General features: G+C 46.2%; 1 protein-coding gene across 11 annotated transcripts in view; it reads right to left on the bottom strand.

Moving 5' to 3' along the window:
* BCL11A (BCL11 transcription factor A) overlaps positions 1 to 16062 on the bottom strand; it is a 97986-nt gene that overhangs the window by 19841 nt on the left and 62083 nt on the right. The window lies entirely within an intron of this gene.

The following is a 16062-nucleotide window of genomic DNA, read 5'->3' on the forward strand; positions in this document are numbered from 1 at the left end:
AGGGTCACTAGCTCAAGTTTTAGGTTTCCTCAAGAACATTTCAAAGATTTCTTAACTATTATCATGCTATTTGTTTCTGAAACTAAACACTGGACATGTAATTTTGCCACACTACTCTAATAATACTGTGAATTTACAAATGTTCCAAAATAGCTAAGCACAAAGCATCTTTCCCAATATGCATCATGACTGCTTTGGGAGCCCAACTTTTACCAGGGTTTTGGTAAAACTCCAGGACTTTCTAGAGGAATGCACAGATGTTTGCCAGTCACTAAAACATATATGTGTACATGCTTTTTTCTTAAACATACATTTTTATATAACTTCCCTGTTTTTCCATTAAGAAGGTGCACATAAGAAGTAGATCTGTCCCCAGGCAGAAAGGGGCAAGTTGTGAAGCCATGCCCTCCCTTTCACTCTGGGTCTTCAAGAGAATGGATGGGAACCTGTCAGAATGGAGAAGGGATCTCTGTCTTGGGGAAAGGCCAAAATAAAGGACCTTAGTGTCCCTGGCAGTTCCACGATTCTCACATCATCCTCCTGCCACACACACAATAAATAGCCTTTTAGACAACACTAAAAATGTATCATGAAAGTTTGTGAAGTCCCCCAAATGAACCCATTCCAGTTCTGTTCACATTACTGGATTCAAGCCACATATAAAACAATAGCACAGCGAGTCTGGGTTTCTTTATCTAACTGGAAAACAAACCCACTGAAATGTCCTTTCTAGTCAGCCGCTTCTAGCTCTTGACCCTACGTTTACGCTAGGTGCCAGCTCTTCTCCCTCAGATTCTGTGACTTATCAGAGAATTACAGAGCAAACATTAGTTATGCCCATGTCTTAAGTTATGTCAATCTGAACTAAAAATGTGCCAGCTTTATCATTGCTAACAGACTTCTTAATTAACCTTATGATATTGTCAAAATTCATCCCCTTTTGTTCTAGAAATGAGCATTTACAAGAGCATTTCTTACATTCACTGCTTTCTCATTGGGTGTAGTTTTACTGAATCGAAATGGTCTTTAATAGCAATATTCTACAAAAACAAAAGCAAGCAAGAATTCTAGGGATACCACACTAGAGAATTTCTTTGCTGAAACTTGTTCATGGTTCTTATATTCCTTAATACTTTATCAATGACTTTAATTACATCACTCGCTCATTTAGAAACTTGTTTTCTTTTTTGACAATTCTAGCCTCTCTGAGCTTTGATTACTGAAACAACTAATTTCACCTTTTAAGACTTATCAACTAGGCATTCACTCTATGAAGGGGGAGGAGGATATGACATCCTTCATGCCCCCTCTATCTATAAAAATGCAAAAAATGCAAGCCACTTGCATATCTGTCAGGCCTAAACAAAATTTTCCACAATCTGTGTCTTTATCATAAGCAAAGCATATAATTCAAAAAGGAGACTGCTTTTCTGAAGAATAAGTAAGCCAAAGACACTGTGTTCCATCTTTGTGTTGAAATGCAGATTTCCCACTAAAAGGCAAATCCTTCATTTCAAAAGGTTGAATAGGAGGGTACTTAAAAAAAGAATTCCAGCTGGTTAAATTTAGGGTGTTGAAAAAAGTTCAGTCCAATAATATTCTTTGGCTCTGGGCCCAAAGCATTTTCACTTGATCGTGAATTAGATACATTTTTATTACACTTAAAGCTTTTACCTCTTAGAATGGTAGAACTTATCTAAAAGACTGGAAGGGCAGCTGCATAAAAAGACAAATTGTCTTAAGACAATTTTGTTTGTTTAACTGAGAGCCTCAGGATGCAAAATATGTTCCCAGGAGAAATTCCATTCATTCCTTCTTTCATGCATTCATTCAACAAATATCTACCTAGTGCCTATAATGCCCAAAAGAACAAGTTAGCCTCCACAATAGTACAAAGAGAAGTGACACACAGGCTTCCCTATAGGAGCCATCATTTCGTAGAGAAGATGAGGCCTGACCAGAAATAACGCTACCCTAATATAACAAGTGTGTCATGAGAGAGGTACAGATAAACTGCAATGGAAACTCAAAAGAAATTAATTCCACTGTGAACAGAGACAAGAGGCTTCAGGGAAGAGGTAACTTAGGAACCAGACCAGACTGGAAGGTCAAGAGGAACGATTTTCTAAAAAACAAGAAAAAACAGATACGGATGCTCAGAGTGGAATAAAGCCCAAAATGTGTATAGAGCAAATGATGAGCAAAAATTAAATTAAAATATTGTCCCCCGATTCATTTAATTGACAACAGAGGATACGGTCAGCTCACTAAATCAGCTTTCACAAGTCTCTAGTCTCAAAACCTCAAATTTTCTTAAAAGAAGGGACACAGGATGCAGATGGACTGCTGTGAAACTCTTTATGAAAGTTCACCTGTCCTGTTTAGTTGTCTCCCATCTCCATGTTTGCCCCTGATGGGTGGGGGGCTGATCAGCTAAGGGAGAACTCACTGTGTTCTATTCCTCCAAGTCAGATGAACAAGTGTTGATGGTCAGGCTCTTCTCTGCAGTAGTCTCCCTGGCTAAGTAATCTATTTCAGATGCATCATTGCCAGTTTAAGATAGGCTTGTCCTTGTGCTGACACAATGTCAACAAATGACTGTGCAAGAAATGCTCAGATTTTCCTATACTGCTTCTTCATCTGTCTCCTCAATTGTCCACTTCACCTTCTTTCCAAATACCCCCTTTCTTCTCTTCAGCGATGGGGAGGGTTTGGGGACAGCCTTACTCTTGCCCTGGCTCCTTATTTGAGGATTTTGTGTGTGTGTGGTGAGGTGTGAATGAGTGTGTGTGCAGCAGACTTGCCTCTACCTAGATGTTTTCCGGGTTATTAGGGCTGGGGGGATGGGGATCTGGGAATTACTTTTAAAGATGGCCTTGCCCATTACATATCCTTAAGAGTCCCACAGACTCCCCAGATATTTTTGGGGGGTGGGAGGGGAGGGTGTTCTGGGGCAAAACTGCTGGAGCAGAGCCAAGAATGTATACCCTTAAATCCCTTCCCCTTTCTGGCCTTTAGTTTTCTCATCTACAACAGAAGCCTGGGTTTCATGGGTACCTGCTCCCTCCTGTTCCCATCAAAGTTTGTGTGTCTTGGGACCAGCCCTGGGGCAGAATCTTAGACATAGTCATGAGACCTACTATGGATCATCCTCAAAACTGGCCAAGATGGGGCCTGTGCCCCTGGTGATCTTGCCAGGCCTTAGGAGGAACCTACAGGAGAGTGTGGGCTGCACCCGGCTAATTCTTAAGACTTTAGAGAGTGAGGCTGATGGTAGATTTCAACCATCACCTATCTGTACCTGCACTTTCAAGGAGGAAACCTAGGGGAGCCCTGGGCCAATGAGCCTGAAGGTCAGAGAGAACCAGGAAGAAACTTCCCACAAACCCAGGCTAAATGTCAAGGGAAAAGGTCTCCACGCCCAGTGCCAGAAGGCCAGTGGGAAAGCCCGGCCTCCCGCCAGGGCCTGGCAACCACTGCCCACGAGGGCACACTCAGGACTCCAAGAAAAGCAAGATTCCACCCCCCCTCCCCATCCCCCGCCACCTCAAACCCCCATGGCAAGGCCCCAGAGTTCGTGGTCTCTGCCCTCACTACCCAACTGGAAGGGTTCCTGGAAAGTACAGCGTGGACTGAATTTCTAGACGGAGTCACATTTGCCAACTGACAGAGCTTCAGAGATGTTTCATGGCCCTTACAGACCCATCGAAAATTGGCAGGGCTTCTAACATGTTACCTTTTAAGTGCTTCTCCCCCCCCACCCCACCCCCCCACCCCCCAACCTCTCTATCAAGTAGTTAATGATCTGTAAACAAACACTTTAAATCCAGTGGGGGAGCTTACTATTTAAAGGAACCCTGTGGCGAACCCTTTTGAAAAGTTAACAATCTTTCTGTAATGTGAAAAATCACCCTCTAATTTATCAGTTTCCATGGATGAGGTTTTTGTGCTCATTGGACTTTCTAAGACTGGGGCTCAGCTATATCATCTCTGTGATAAGAAGAAGGGGTGAGCAATCAAAAAACTGCCGGGAACAAGTTTCTTGCAGACAAGTTGTCCGGCATCACACAAAGGTATTCACAGCTACAACCCGTGCCCCCTCCCACCCCACCCCCAAGAAATAAAGGATGGAAATCATAGTCTCAGATCCCTGAAAAGCCTTGAAAATAACATCTGAGTTTCTCACGAGCTCAGTCTCACACGTCTGAGGAGGGGGGAATGAGCATTTTCAACTGAGGGGAGGAACAAGCTTTGGGGCTGTAAAGAAGAATCTGATGAGAATGACATTTGCTTAACAGTCAATTCTGATAGCAACAGCCAGGGCAGTGAAGGACTTTGTCTATCAAAGGCAGCGGAACGTGCAACTCCCAAATTACTCTGAAGAGGCCACCCCAAGCCTTTTTATCTGTGTCAACTCACAACATATGTAATACATGTCTCCATATCACCATTTTGAGCCGTCTTAAGAAAATACCAGAACGAGCTAAAGAAAACAAAGCCTGGTGCTTAAAAGAAGACCCTTGATGTTCTCAGGTGTTCTTGGGCGGCGTGGAGGAGGAAGTCACCGAGGCAGGGAGCTCTGGTAATGGTGTGGCCAGGAAGGTGAGAGGCTGGCTCAGGAGATGTGAGCGGGTCCAGGCCACACTGCAGGCCAGCACAGTGGCGAACTTTTGGCCTCACCTTCCATGACTGATCTATGCAACACTTCAATGGAGAAGGGGGCCAGGGGAACGGGCAGTCCCAGGAGGTCTGAGGCCTCTCCCACGACCTGCCTCCAAGGCTGACCCTACCAAAGCAGGTATGGTTCCGGCCTCAGTGGAGGGCTTTATAATCTCCCCAAAGTGCTTCCCTCACATTCTGCCCCACAGTAACCTACGGGGTGAGGGAAGGCGTTCTCACCATCTCACCAGTGAGGAAACCGAAGGTCTATGAAGTGTCCTGCCAAAAGCTGCTGACCAGCCAGTAGGAGTGCAAGACTGGAACCCAGAACCCTGCCATCGCCACCTCAGGCGCCACCATGGTAGGCCAAGGCAGATGGGCTGTGTGGACACTAGACTTGTGGCCACTTACAGGCAATCACTTGCCTTTCTGAGACCACAGAGTGGTGGGTCTGCCTCAGGGAAGTAGGCCCAATACTCTGTGACAATCTTGGCCAACTGGAACCAGAACTGGCTATTCTCCAGAATTAAAACCAGAACTGGCCATTCTCCAGAATTTAAACTTATTATGTCCTGTGGTTAATGCAGAACTGCTCGGGAATTATGAGAACTAATTTAAGGCTTCAAAGCTCTACAAACTAAAAAAAAAAAAAAAAAAATGATCTAGCAGGTCAGGCTCTGACATTTCTTTGGGAAAAAAACTAGGCTGCCCTCTTGCCTGAGGTTAGTCTGGATCCAGGATGGTTCTGGGGCTGCGAGGCCAGGCAGCCTGGTCCCACGGCAGCCCGTCCCTTCAGAAGCAGGTCTCCGTCCGCACGCGGGCTCCTCCGACCTTCCCTGAGCAGGCAGCAGCTGTCTCCTCAGTCCCCCAGCACCTTCAGGCCCAGAGCGGCAGAGCTCAGCCCAAGGCCTTGGAGAGCGTCCCAGAATGCAGGAGAAGCAAACACAGCCTATTTATTTGAGGCCTACTTCCTGGGCTTCGGAGCTATTTTACAGACTTTTTTTGGTTTTAATCCCATTTCAAATGCTTCGCTAACATCACCCACCCACTGGAAAGAGTTCCCTGAACAAAAAGAAGTGCCCATGGGTCTCATTTGCAGTGGCTGGAGAGGTAGGGCCCCATCCCACCAGAGGGCGGGTGCTCAGGCTATTCTCAGGTTTACTGAATCTGCAGATTGACAGGGGTGACATCCAAAGTTTATCAGAGACCTCCAGCTCCTCCAACCAAGAATGCCCATGGTCAACTCCTTTCCACCCGCTGGACGGGTCCACTCAGGAACTCAGCTTGTGGAGGCCTGGTCTGGCTAGGGAAGGGCCACATTTCCCCCTTTCCTTTCTCTACCAAGGGAGCTAAAAGGACCCCGTGCTGTAGGGGAGTCATTTTTTTATTTTGAATCTCTCCAAGGCTGCCTTGGAATGGGGGTCTTAGAGGCCTGGCATTCTCAGCTGCCCTCTACTTCCCTGCAGTCCCAAGAGAGAGACTCAACAGAAGCCACCAGTGTCAAGCTCTCTCGGGTCTACCAGGAATGTGAAAGACTCAGCTTCCCCTTCACAAGCCCCTCAGGCTGAAATCCTTTTGCTTCCAGAGCCTCACCTTCCCACTGCTGCCTAGAAAGCCCCCTCTGTCATGGGCCCGACAGATGGCCGCAGCCGCCATGGTGCTCAGACTCCGCCAGGCTGTAGAGGGCGTGGACGGGAGGGCGCTTTCAAAGAGGCCGACCAGGCAAGAACCATCCTGTACTCCTGCCCCGGCTCCAATGCAATAAAATGTCTTTTATCAATGTAATTCAAGGCAAAGAGTCAAGGGTCTGTCACCATTTTAAAGAGGCTTATTACATGGCCACAAAAATTTGCCTCAGGCTCAAACCTGGCATGTAAGGTATCAGCGTGGGACAGGTCCTTTTGATTTGATTTGATTTTCTTACAAAATCTGAAAATGAAATGCTTCTGTCCCTCCCTTCCCCCAACCTTTTTTTTTTTTTGATTTATGGGGAGGAGAAAAGAAATCTGAAGTTGACAGGTTGGGACAACTCCTCTCAGCTTTCTCACTCAAAAGCTGCTTTTGTTAAATCATACTTCGCATTTATGGCCTGCGGCCTTTGGCTCAGGCTGGCGGCTCCTCCGGCTCGGAGTAGGCTGTGGACTTCCCCGGGAGGAGGCCCCCTGAGAGGACTGAGGGCGCTGAGGCTCGGGGGGTGCTGGAGACATGGAGATACCTAGCGAGACAAAGCAGGGGGGCTGCAAAAGGACGGGCCCTTCCGACCCCCAATGGACACTACACTTCCCTTGGACCCGGGGATCCCTGTAATCTTCATACATCTGCCACCACCGATTCCCCAACTGAAGTCCAAGCCTTCTGAGAACCAAGACTAACTAAGCTGTCCACCTCTGAATGCCCGGCACCGTTCTGAGAAAAGATGAGCCCCTCAATAAATACTGAGGAATCAAGCCCTGTTCAATGGACTTCTCTTCCTGTTATAGAGCTACCCTAAAACAACCTGGCTGGAAGAACCCAGGTGCCAGCAGTGCCCAGTGGCAAGCCTTCCCTTCCCGAAGTCACTGCTGTCTCCCCAGTAAATGATTCACTAACCAAGGAGGCTCCAGGTCAGCCTTGACCCAGGAGATGATTACAGTCCCTTGAAAGTGGCTGCTGGCCCATCAGGTTCACTGTACTATTTTGGCAATCTGTAATTGTATATTTACTCAATGGTTGTTACGGACAATCAGGTTAATAATTCACTTTCCAAATGCAGTGTAATTACACAGTTAGAAGAGTTACACTAGATGTCAAATTTCCTTACAGTCTTTTGATGAATTGGTCCCAATTACCTGGTCTGAATCCCTTTCCTCTCCCTCTCTCCCTCAATTATTTTTAGCAACCCCGCCCTTCCTCTAGTCTCATCCTCCACCTGCACCCCATGCTCCTGCACCAAGAGAAAGCACAGTGCGAAGTTCTTCAGTTCAAGTGAACCCATAAGTTTTTTGCTCTAATAAAAGGGCTTAAAAATAGGTCTGGGAAGCCAGCCATGGAGGGTGCATTAAACGCCGGTTGGCTGACCTCCCTGGCCTCCCTGTTTAGCCCACACCTCAACACCGGAGTCGTGTCAGGATGGCCACAGGCCAGGGGAGGCCAGAGCCTGGGAAGAATGAATGCAGAGCCCACAGGTGCTCTGTGGGGATAAGTGGCAAGGGCCCTGGAATGCAAAGCAATGGCGCAGGGCAGAGATTTCCCACCCCCCACCCAGAGCCCCAGGCCCAGGCTCAGACACCCACCTGTGTCTGGAACATGCCAGAGGAAGTGAAGAGAGAAACCCTTACATCCCAAAAATTAAAAATGGGACAAGAATCTCAGGAAAAGGAAAAGGAAAAGTATTCAGAACCCAGGGTCATTGGCTTCATCTTGGTCTCACCATCACAAGGCATGACCGTGCTTTCCAGGACCACAAAAGTGACTTCTGCCCACTCCTACCCCCTCCACCCTAGAGGGCAGTGTAGCCAGCTGACCTGGATCACCTGCAGCCTCCCAGACCAGGAGCTTCAGGGCCTGGCAGGATACAAGGCGAGACGGGGGTCCCTGAGCACTGTCGATGCAGGAGGAGGCAGGACAACGGTGAGAGGGCTGTCCATGCCAGCTCCTGGCAGAGGGTGACTGCAGCCGAGACAGTATTTCCTCTCCATCTCAATGGGATGCAACATTTTTGAAAGTCACTTTTCAATACTCCGTCCATTTGCATCTCTGTATCTTTCTCTCTCACACAACACTCCAACACACCCATGAACACACAGTCTTGGGCCCAAGTGTTTTAAAAGGCTTTATTTATTTTACTTATTTTTTGCATGTGCAGGGAATCGAACCCCGGTGTCCAGCATGGCAGGCAAGAACTCTGCCACTGAGCCACTGTTGCACTGCCTGGTTTTATTTTTATTATTATTATTTTTTTTATCCCATAGCTTACTTTTCTTACAGCTCCTCCAGTACATTTAATGCTCTGGTGGGACTGCAATGGTGAACACAACGTCTCAGGTGCAGAGAACTTCTCTGGAAACTCGGGTCAGTTGTAATGTTGGTGTCAAAAGAGCAGGGAGTGGGCTGTCACATTGAGATCTAACATCATGCTCATCTGGGGCAATCTGGCTCCCCGGGGGGAGGACAGGCTGGTAATAAGGGGACCACGGTCCATTTAGTGAGTGTTGGGCCATTCTAGGTAGAGAGTTCAGTTTGGTTGGACTTCTTTCGTTGTTTATTCAGGTTGTAGTTTCTTCCCCCCACCCTCCTTAAAAAAAAAAAATCAGAGCAGTATTTCTGTTTCCTCTTCACGGCACGGACAGAAGGAGGGTGTGGAGTGGAGGAGGTGTGTGGGGAAGGCTGGTAGATGGAGCAGGGCCGAGAATATCCGGAATCAGAGAAAAGTGAGAAATGGAGCTTTTTCTTGGCTTCCAAATGGTTGTAATTTCCACCGATATTGCTTAGTTCCTGGGCATCAGCATAGAGAGTGGGAAAGGGGCATGTGACAACTTTGCCACAAATCAGGATTTGGCATTTAAATCCACAGGAAGCAAGAAGAATAGAAGGACTTCTTATTTATAGATTTGCAGATGAGCTGAATGAGATAACCAAAATGCACTTCTCGTGTGTCTGAAGGAGCAATTCCATTTTCAGACTTGGAAAGTCTCCCATAACTGAGCAGCACCCAGCCCTGGAGGCACACTGCATCCCAAGGTGAAGGTCCGTTTCTTGAGGACAGGACAGAAGGCGGCAGCTCCAGTGCTAAAGCTCAAAAATTCCACTTTGAGGGACAGGTTGGTACCACACTACATTTAACTGGATTCAGCTCATCTGATTATACAGTGCCTTGCTTTCTGGAATATGTAATCATCTCTTTCTGATGACATTTTAAATATCCAACTAGACAAATAATTGCAGCAATAATTGATGGCAGAGTCAAGCTGGAAGATCCCTGATTGGCAGAGGCCCCACCGAAACAAATGTTCTTCTATCAAATATTACAGAAAGGATGGATGCTTAAATCTAACTTTTGCTGATAAATGCTCAAAAGCTGATTTACTGATAAAGGCACTGCAAGAAAACTCACATTTCAATCTGTGATTACTTTGTGAGATGCTTAAGAAGAATTGGAGAACATGATTTATATTATTTTATTTTCCACAAATAATTGCAGGATGGTGTGGGGAGCTTCCGGGGGGGGGGGGGGGGCGGGCATTGACACAGGCAAGAGAAGTCCTATGGAGTGAAGCTCCTCACTGCTGCACTCCCTGAACAGTGCCAGCCAACAATCAGGGTTCACAGCCCTTCACCCTCTACTATATATCCCATGGTAGAGAAAGGGTCTTGATAGGGGACACACTCAAAAAAGGGAGACCCACAAAGAGTTGTTCTGTCTAGGCTTGTGAAAGCTGATCTAAATTCCCTTCCTAAGGGTGTGGTACAAAGGGTCCTGGAAAGGGTCAGGAAGCCTGAGCTGTCTCTCCAAATGATCTGGGGCGAGCAAGTCCCCAGGTACAGCTGAAGTTCCTTCAGTCCCCCCCCGCCCCAGTCTGTTTCTATGTTCAAGGTGGAACCCGGATCGATGGCTGTTTATATCGTATGTTTTGATAGTAATATCAAGTTGTTATACTTTGGGGCACTGCTTGCAACAATTCAGACCTGGAAAACTACAATGGTCAGAAATAACTCACAGGGGATGCTGTTCTCTGGGAAGGAACATCAAATGAATGAGCTGGCCTATTAGCAGACAGGAGAACCTAAAACAGAAGACATATCTGAATACCTCAGCTAACAACAAGGGCAAGCATTTAGGGAGGGGGCCTGAGCCTTTGCCTCAAGCACGAGCCTGAGGACTTCATTTTTTTCTTTTCTGTTTTCTTTTCTTCTTGTTTTTTCTTTCTTTTTGTGTGTGCGTGCATGCATGTGCTTTTTTTCTCTTCCTTAAAACAGGACCACCAGGAATGAGTTAGTTTGCTAAAAATCTGATGCTTCTTAGACGTAATGATTATCTGCACTGTGACACTTACCGCATATGAGGGGCTTTTTAAGCAGCTTTAATCTAATTTAGAGATCCTGTGTTAATTAGAAAACCCTCAGATTTCCTGCAAATGCAGGTCGCTATCGAGAGCTCGTGCTTTTGATGCTCAACCCATGACAGTTGCTGGGCTGCCCTTCCAGGAGCTGGCGGGGCTGTCCAGACTCCAACAGTGTCAGAAATTCAGCCACCGCAACTGCTTCCCAGAAAGTCACATGGAAGGTGACCGGGCTCACAGAGGCGGCTCCTCCCAGCCAACCAGCCTGGTGAAATCCGCATTTGCGTTCACCTAAAAAACAGCTCAAATTTCAATTCTTCCCCTCTCCCCTTCCTTTCCCCACTGGCTGTGCCTTCTCTCTCCTCTCTTTCTTCGCCCTTCTACTCCTTGCCTCTCTCTCCTTTTCTTCTCCTCTCTACTCCTTGCCTCTCTCTCCTTTCCTATCCTCTCCTTTGGCATCTCCTCCCTCCTCTTACCTCCCTTCCTTTACTTCCCCTACAAGCCCCATCCTCTGCTACTGAAAACAGTCACATTCACCAGAAAGGGAAGTAGGTTTTACAGATAAACCAGGTTGGTTTTTATTGGAACTGCACTGATTGTGGAACGGAAACTCCCCTCCCCTTCTTTATAAAATTATTGCTTATTTGTTTACGCCGTTCAGCAGCTGCAGCTGGTGAGGTGGAGACCAACTCTGTGCATTCAGCCTGGCTCATAAGTTTCTTTTCTTAGGGGAAGGGGAACCTTGGAAGTGGAGAAAAAAAAGTAGAGGAGGAAAGAAAAGGTTAACAGCTCAAGCAAAAATGCCTATAAGACGAAGTTTCCTGTTCTTATCACAATTCCAACGCAAGACCAGAAAATTATAGGAATTCTCACTGTGAAGAGCTCGTTGTGGGTTATGTGATAGAGGGGCGTGTGTTGTGTCCACGAACATGCGAGCATGTGTGCGTGAACATGTGTGCTCTAAATTTCATCAACTTCAAGCCAAAAAGAAACTCTCCGTGGCACTTGCTTAGCACATGGCCAAAAGAGACCAATTTTTAAAATCAAAATAGGAAAAAGTAAAACTACTTGCGTCCCACCCCTACCCCCCCACCCCAAGGCACAGCCCTGGAAGAACCAGCTATCACCTGTTGCCGTATTTCCCAAAGTTGACTCAACTCACGAGGCCAAAGCCCAACTCCCTGAGCAGACCTGAATCTCCCTGAGGTCCCCTGCAGATAAAGGCAGAAGGGCTAAAAGGGAATGGGAAACTGGCCTTGCAGTTGCTGGCTGATGTCACACAATGGGATGGCGCAGGGTGGGATACCAAATGATGGACTGATGGACTCACATAAGCCCAGAGTGAGTCGATGTCACAGCCCCTGGCTGGAGTAGAACAAGGCAACTCCAGCAAGCACCCCCACGCCTCATCAACAGCCGTGGTGGTTTGCTTACCCCAGCAGGAACCCACAGGAGCCTGGGAAATGTCTCCTGCAACATTGGCATGGGCATGAACTTCCAGATATGAGCCCAGGAAAACCCTCTGTGCCTCTATGCTAACAGATTAAACAGCACCGGGTGAGTCAGGGCAGATCCCCTGATCTTTTGGATACTGCCCTGTGAGCAGAAAAAAAAAGGAAAAACCTAGACCCAGAAAATGACATGAGAAGCAGTGAAACCAATCAACTCATTTAAAAAGAAACACTCTCCATTCAACATTACAAAACTGCCGAATACTAGGTTCCTAGGAAGCTGTCCCAGCAACCCAGATATAAGAAACAACGCTTACTATTCTGGGGTGAGAAGTGAAGTTACCTTTCACTCGGGAGTATCAAACATGGTCTATAAATACTAGCACTGCCCTTGTGAGCAAAGGGTTGAGCCCAACCCAGAGAAGTCAAAGGTTTACCTAAGGTCACACAGCAATTCTAGGATCCCCACATGTACCCGGTCTCCGATGAGATGTCTCTGTTCTACTTTGGCAGATATATATTGTTAGCTCTGGTCCCCGTTGTTAAAATGAGGGCTGGGGAATGAGAGTGTACTTTTCAGTGTCTCTCTCCACCACTTTCTTTCTCAAGATTTCTGCCCTGGTACGCTCCTCCCCCAAGACACACACAACCAACATATGTGGCAAGTGTATTTAGGGATCTAATTTTGTGACTACTCAAGGTTGCTAAGACCTTTGCTCTGTCAGCAGGTCAAGAAGAGAAGACTGTCATGCGGGAAACCCGGGTTCGATTCCCGGTCTGTGCGCACACACCCCCACCCCACCCAAAATAAAATGTTGTCAACAAAATTCCCTGTGATACACATATCCCTGTGACAAGCTGTTCTTGTCCTGGATTGGATTGGACTGAATGGCTGCTGAAGGCCACAGCATCCTGAGGAGGGTGGAAATGGCCTCATTGCTGTTGTGTGTGTGTGTGTGTGTGTGTGTGTGAGAGAGAGAGAGAGAGAGAGAGAGAGAGAGAGAGAGACAGTGTGTGCTTTGGGAGGTACTTAGCTCATTTACAAAGAATGGCTTATGGTCTGTTCTGTCCTCCACATATCACATCAGGGCCAATCACAGAGCTCCTAGTCATCCTGCCCCACCTTCAATTTGCAACACACACCTTCTCTTCCAACTAGGAGAGAGGATGGGGTGGCCAAATGCTAAGCGCTAACTTTCATACCCAGGTGTGGTTAAGTCTCAAAGTAAGAGAAATTCAAAGAACCTGTACCTCACGTACACCCCCCACACACACACAGAAGCACATTTTAGGAGAAAATTTCTAAAGACCAACCAACTAAGAAAGTGAAAGAAAATGGCAATATCAGGACCAGAGAAACCCTAAAATTGACCCTTTCTACAAACTCCTGGCCCCGTGGTGGATACGTGGTCCTCAAGCTTTGAAATAAAGAGTACACGGAGACAGGCAGCACAATGAATGAGCTTGCAGGTTATTATCAGACATCTGGAAGCTCAACTTAGCATCAGGATTAGGCCTGGGATTTCCTCAGGAAGAACCAAGACTAAGAACCATGATGGCATTAGATGTGACCAGGCCGTGTGCAGGGCTGACAGGGGAGTGGTCCCCAGTCTCAGGGTGGTCACATTCCTTCCCCCAATGACATCTCCGCTCGCTGTCCTGCAGACGCTACTTGCCAGCTGCCCACAACAGCCACCAAGTCTCTTGGACATGCCACCGCTCGGCCCCCTGCTCGCTCCCCTGCCGTGTATTCTCCTTTTCCTCTGCTAACAGAAAGGTAATCAGAACCAATTACCATTTCATTTAAGAATTGCTATTCTATCAGAATCCATAAGACTCGGGAAATTCAAAACTAAGGCAAGCATCCTTCCTATAAATCTACCTTAGCTATTCAGACATTGTGCAGTTCTATAAATAGTGAGTTTTCCCGCCTTCAGTCCGTTATCTGCCACAGTCCTTTGCCACAGGCAAGAGGGGAAAAGTCAACACTACACCCTTAAGTGTGTGAAGTTCTAACCTTTTATCCACATAATGATCTACTTCATATAGTATTTTGTCTTTAATCAGAGAAAGAGTAAGATAATTTGATATCCCATAAAACTCCCTAACCTATATTTTGCAAGTCAATTAGCCGGTCCCTCGGCGTGAACGCTGGCACACCCCACGCTGCACTCCAGACAGGCTGCCGGGCCACCGCAGTGCACACACAGGGCGCAGGGAGAAAGCTCGGCCGGGGAGCCAAGCAGTGGGCAGTGACTTTTTCATCATCTGTATGGAAATTGGGAAATTGTCTTCTCGACTGGGAAACCATCTTCTCAAATGGAGACTACCTTCCCTTGGGATCCTCCCAGAAGGAACATACTAATCAATCTCATATATTTAAAAAATGAACACAGAATCAGATTAGGGGAAAACCGAAATTATACAGTTATAAAATCCCAAGCAAAAGCAAAAAAAAATAAAAAGGCATGGAAAAGATGTCTCAGCCAATCCCCTTTAAGTTTGCCCCGTTCTCTGATGACCTCACCAGCCTTCAGCAAGGGTATTCAAGAAACCACTCCTTACCGCCTTAATTAAGAACAACACAGTGTTAAAAAGAGGAGGCTCGATTCTACTGCAGGAATTTCCCCAACCACCATTCTAAGAGAGCTGCAGAAAGGTGAAGTCTGAACTTAAGAACCTTTTCTGGAGAATGTGGATGAGAATTTGGACCAGATATATGAGGAGAGACATAAGCATGTGGCACAAACACAAAACACTATGTTCCCATCTCCAGCTCTGATACCATCTGCCTTTAAAGGTGTTAGGACTCAGTTTCCCCATCTCTAGATGGAGTTCCATAACTGACTCTGGGGAAGCAGTTTGAGGAACAACTAGATATTAAACTCTTAAACTCTTAGAGCCCTCTCTGTTTAGTTTTGACTTTGGTTTTTAAAATAAAAGAATAATAATACTTATAATGCACTCTCATTATATTTAATAAGAAATATTAAAATGATCCTGGAAGAGCTTGTCTCACTGGCTGTTTAAAAGAGCATGTTTCTTTCCATCTAGGAGCACGAGGAGTGAATCTTGTGTTTCATCAAAGTCTGTAAAAGATACCTGAGTCAACACTTTAACTGAACAATTTCTCCAAGAATTCAATCTACGAGAGGGGGAACAAGAACAGCTCTGCGGTGAGCTGGGAAACGTCATTGTGTTCTCCCTGATTCCTCTCCTCTGTCCCTGGGCAATCCAGTTATGATTTGACAGCATTTAAAGATGACAGTACTTGAGGTAATAGGACAATGCCGTAACAGGATTACAGCAAATGTGAAAGAAAGGACACACAAAGGTACTGTCATCTAGGTAATGTCATCTACAATCAGTTTTTGTTTCATTTTTTGCTGACACAGAAGTCAGTATCACTTATACAATTCATTGGAAACCCTGTTATGGCTGAAAATAGTTTGCTTCCTCAATGAAAGGAAACACTTATTATACCATGGGGGGATTCAGTAAAACTTTCTAGCTTTAGTTGAAGTGAAAATAATACCCAAAAGACTTCAAAACAATAGCCAAAGATTCAAAAACAGCCTGAAGTCACTACCATTCATTTGAATTTGTCTTCAAAGAAAGAAAGGAAAAAGTACTGTTGGTCATAGGACAAGAGATGGCCAAGAGGTTTGTGAAGGACTTCTCAACCCCAATGAAACTGCTGCTTTAGAGAGTTTGGGGATGATAAAATGGAAATACCTAACACGAAGTTCATTTTGTATGAGGGAAGCCAGTCAACTAACTCAAGCCTACCTGCCAGCAGGGTCCTTGTCAGTCACTTAAACTTACTTCTCATTCCTTTTCCTTTCGGTCATTTTGCTCACAACACGACCAAATCCATGTAACACAAGCCACTGGGATCCAGTTCTATGTTACTT

This window comes from Tamandua tetradactyla, chromosome 17 (genome assembly GCF_023851605.1).
Source record: "Tamandua tetradactyla isolate mTamTet1 chromosome 17, mTamTet1.pri, whole genome shotgun sequence".
NCBI lineage: Eukaryota > Metazoa > Chordata > Mammalia > Pilosa > Myrmecophagidae > Tamandua > Tamandua tetradactyla.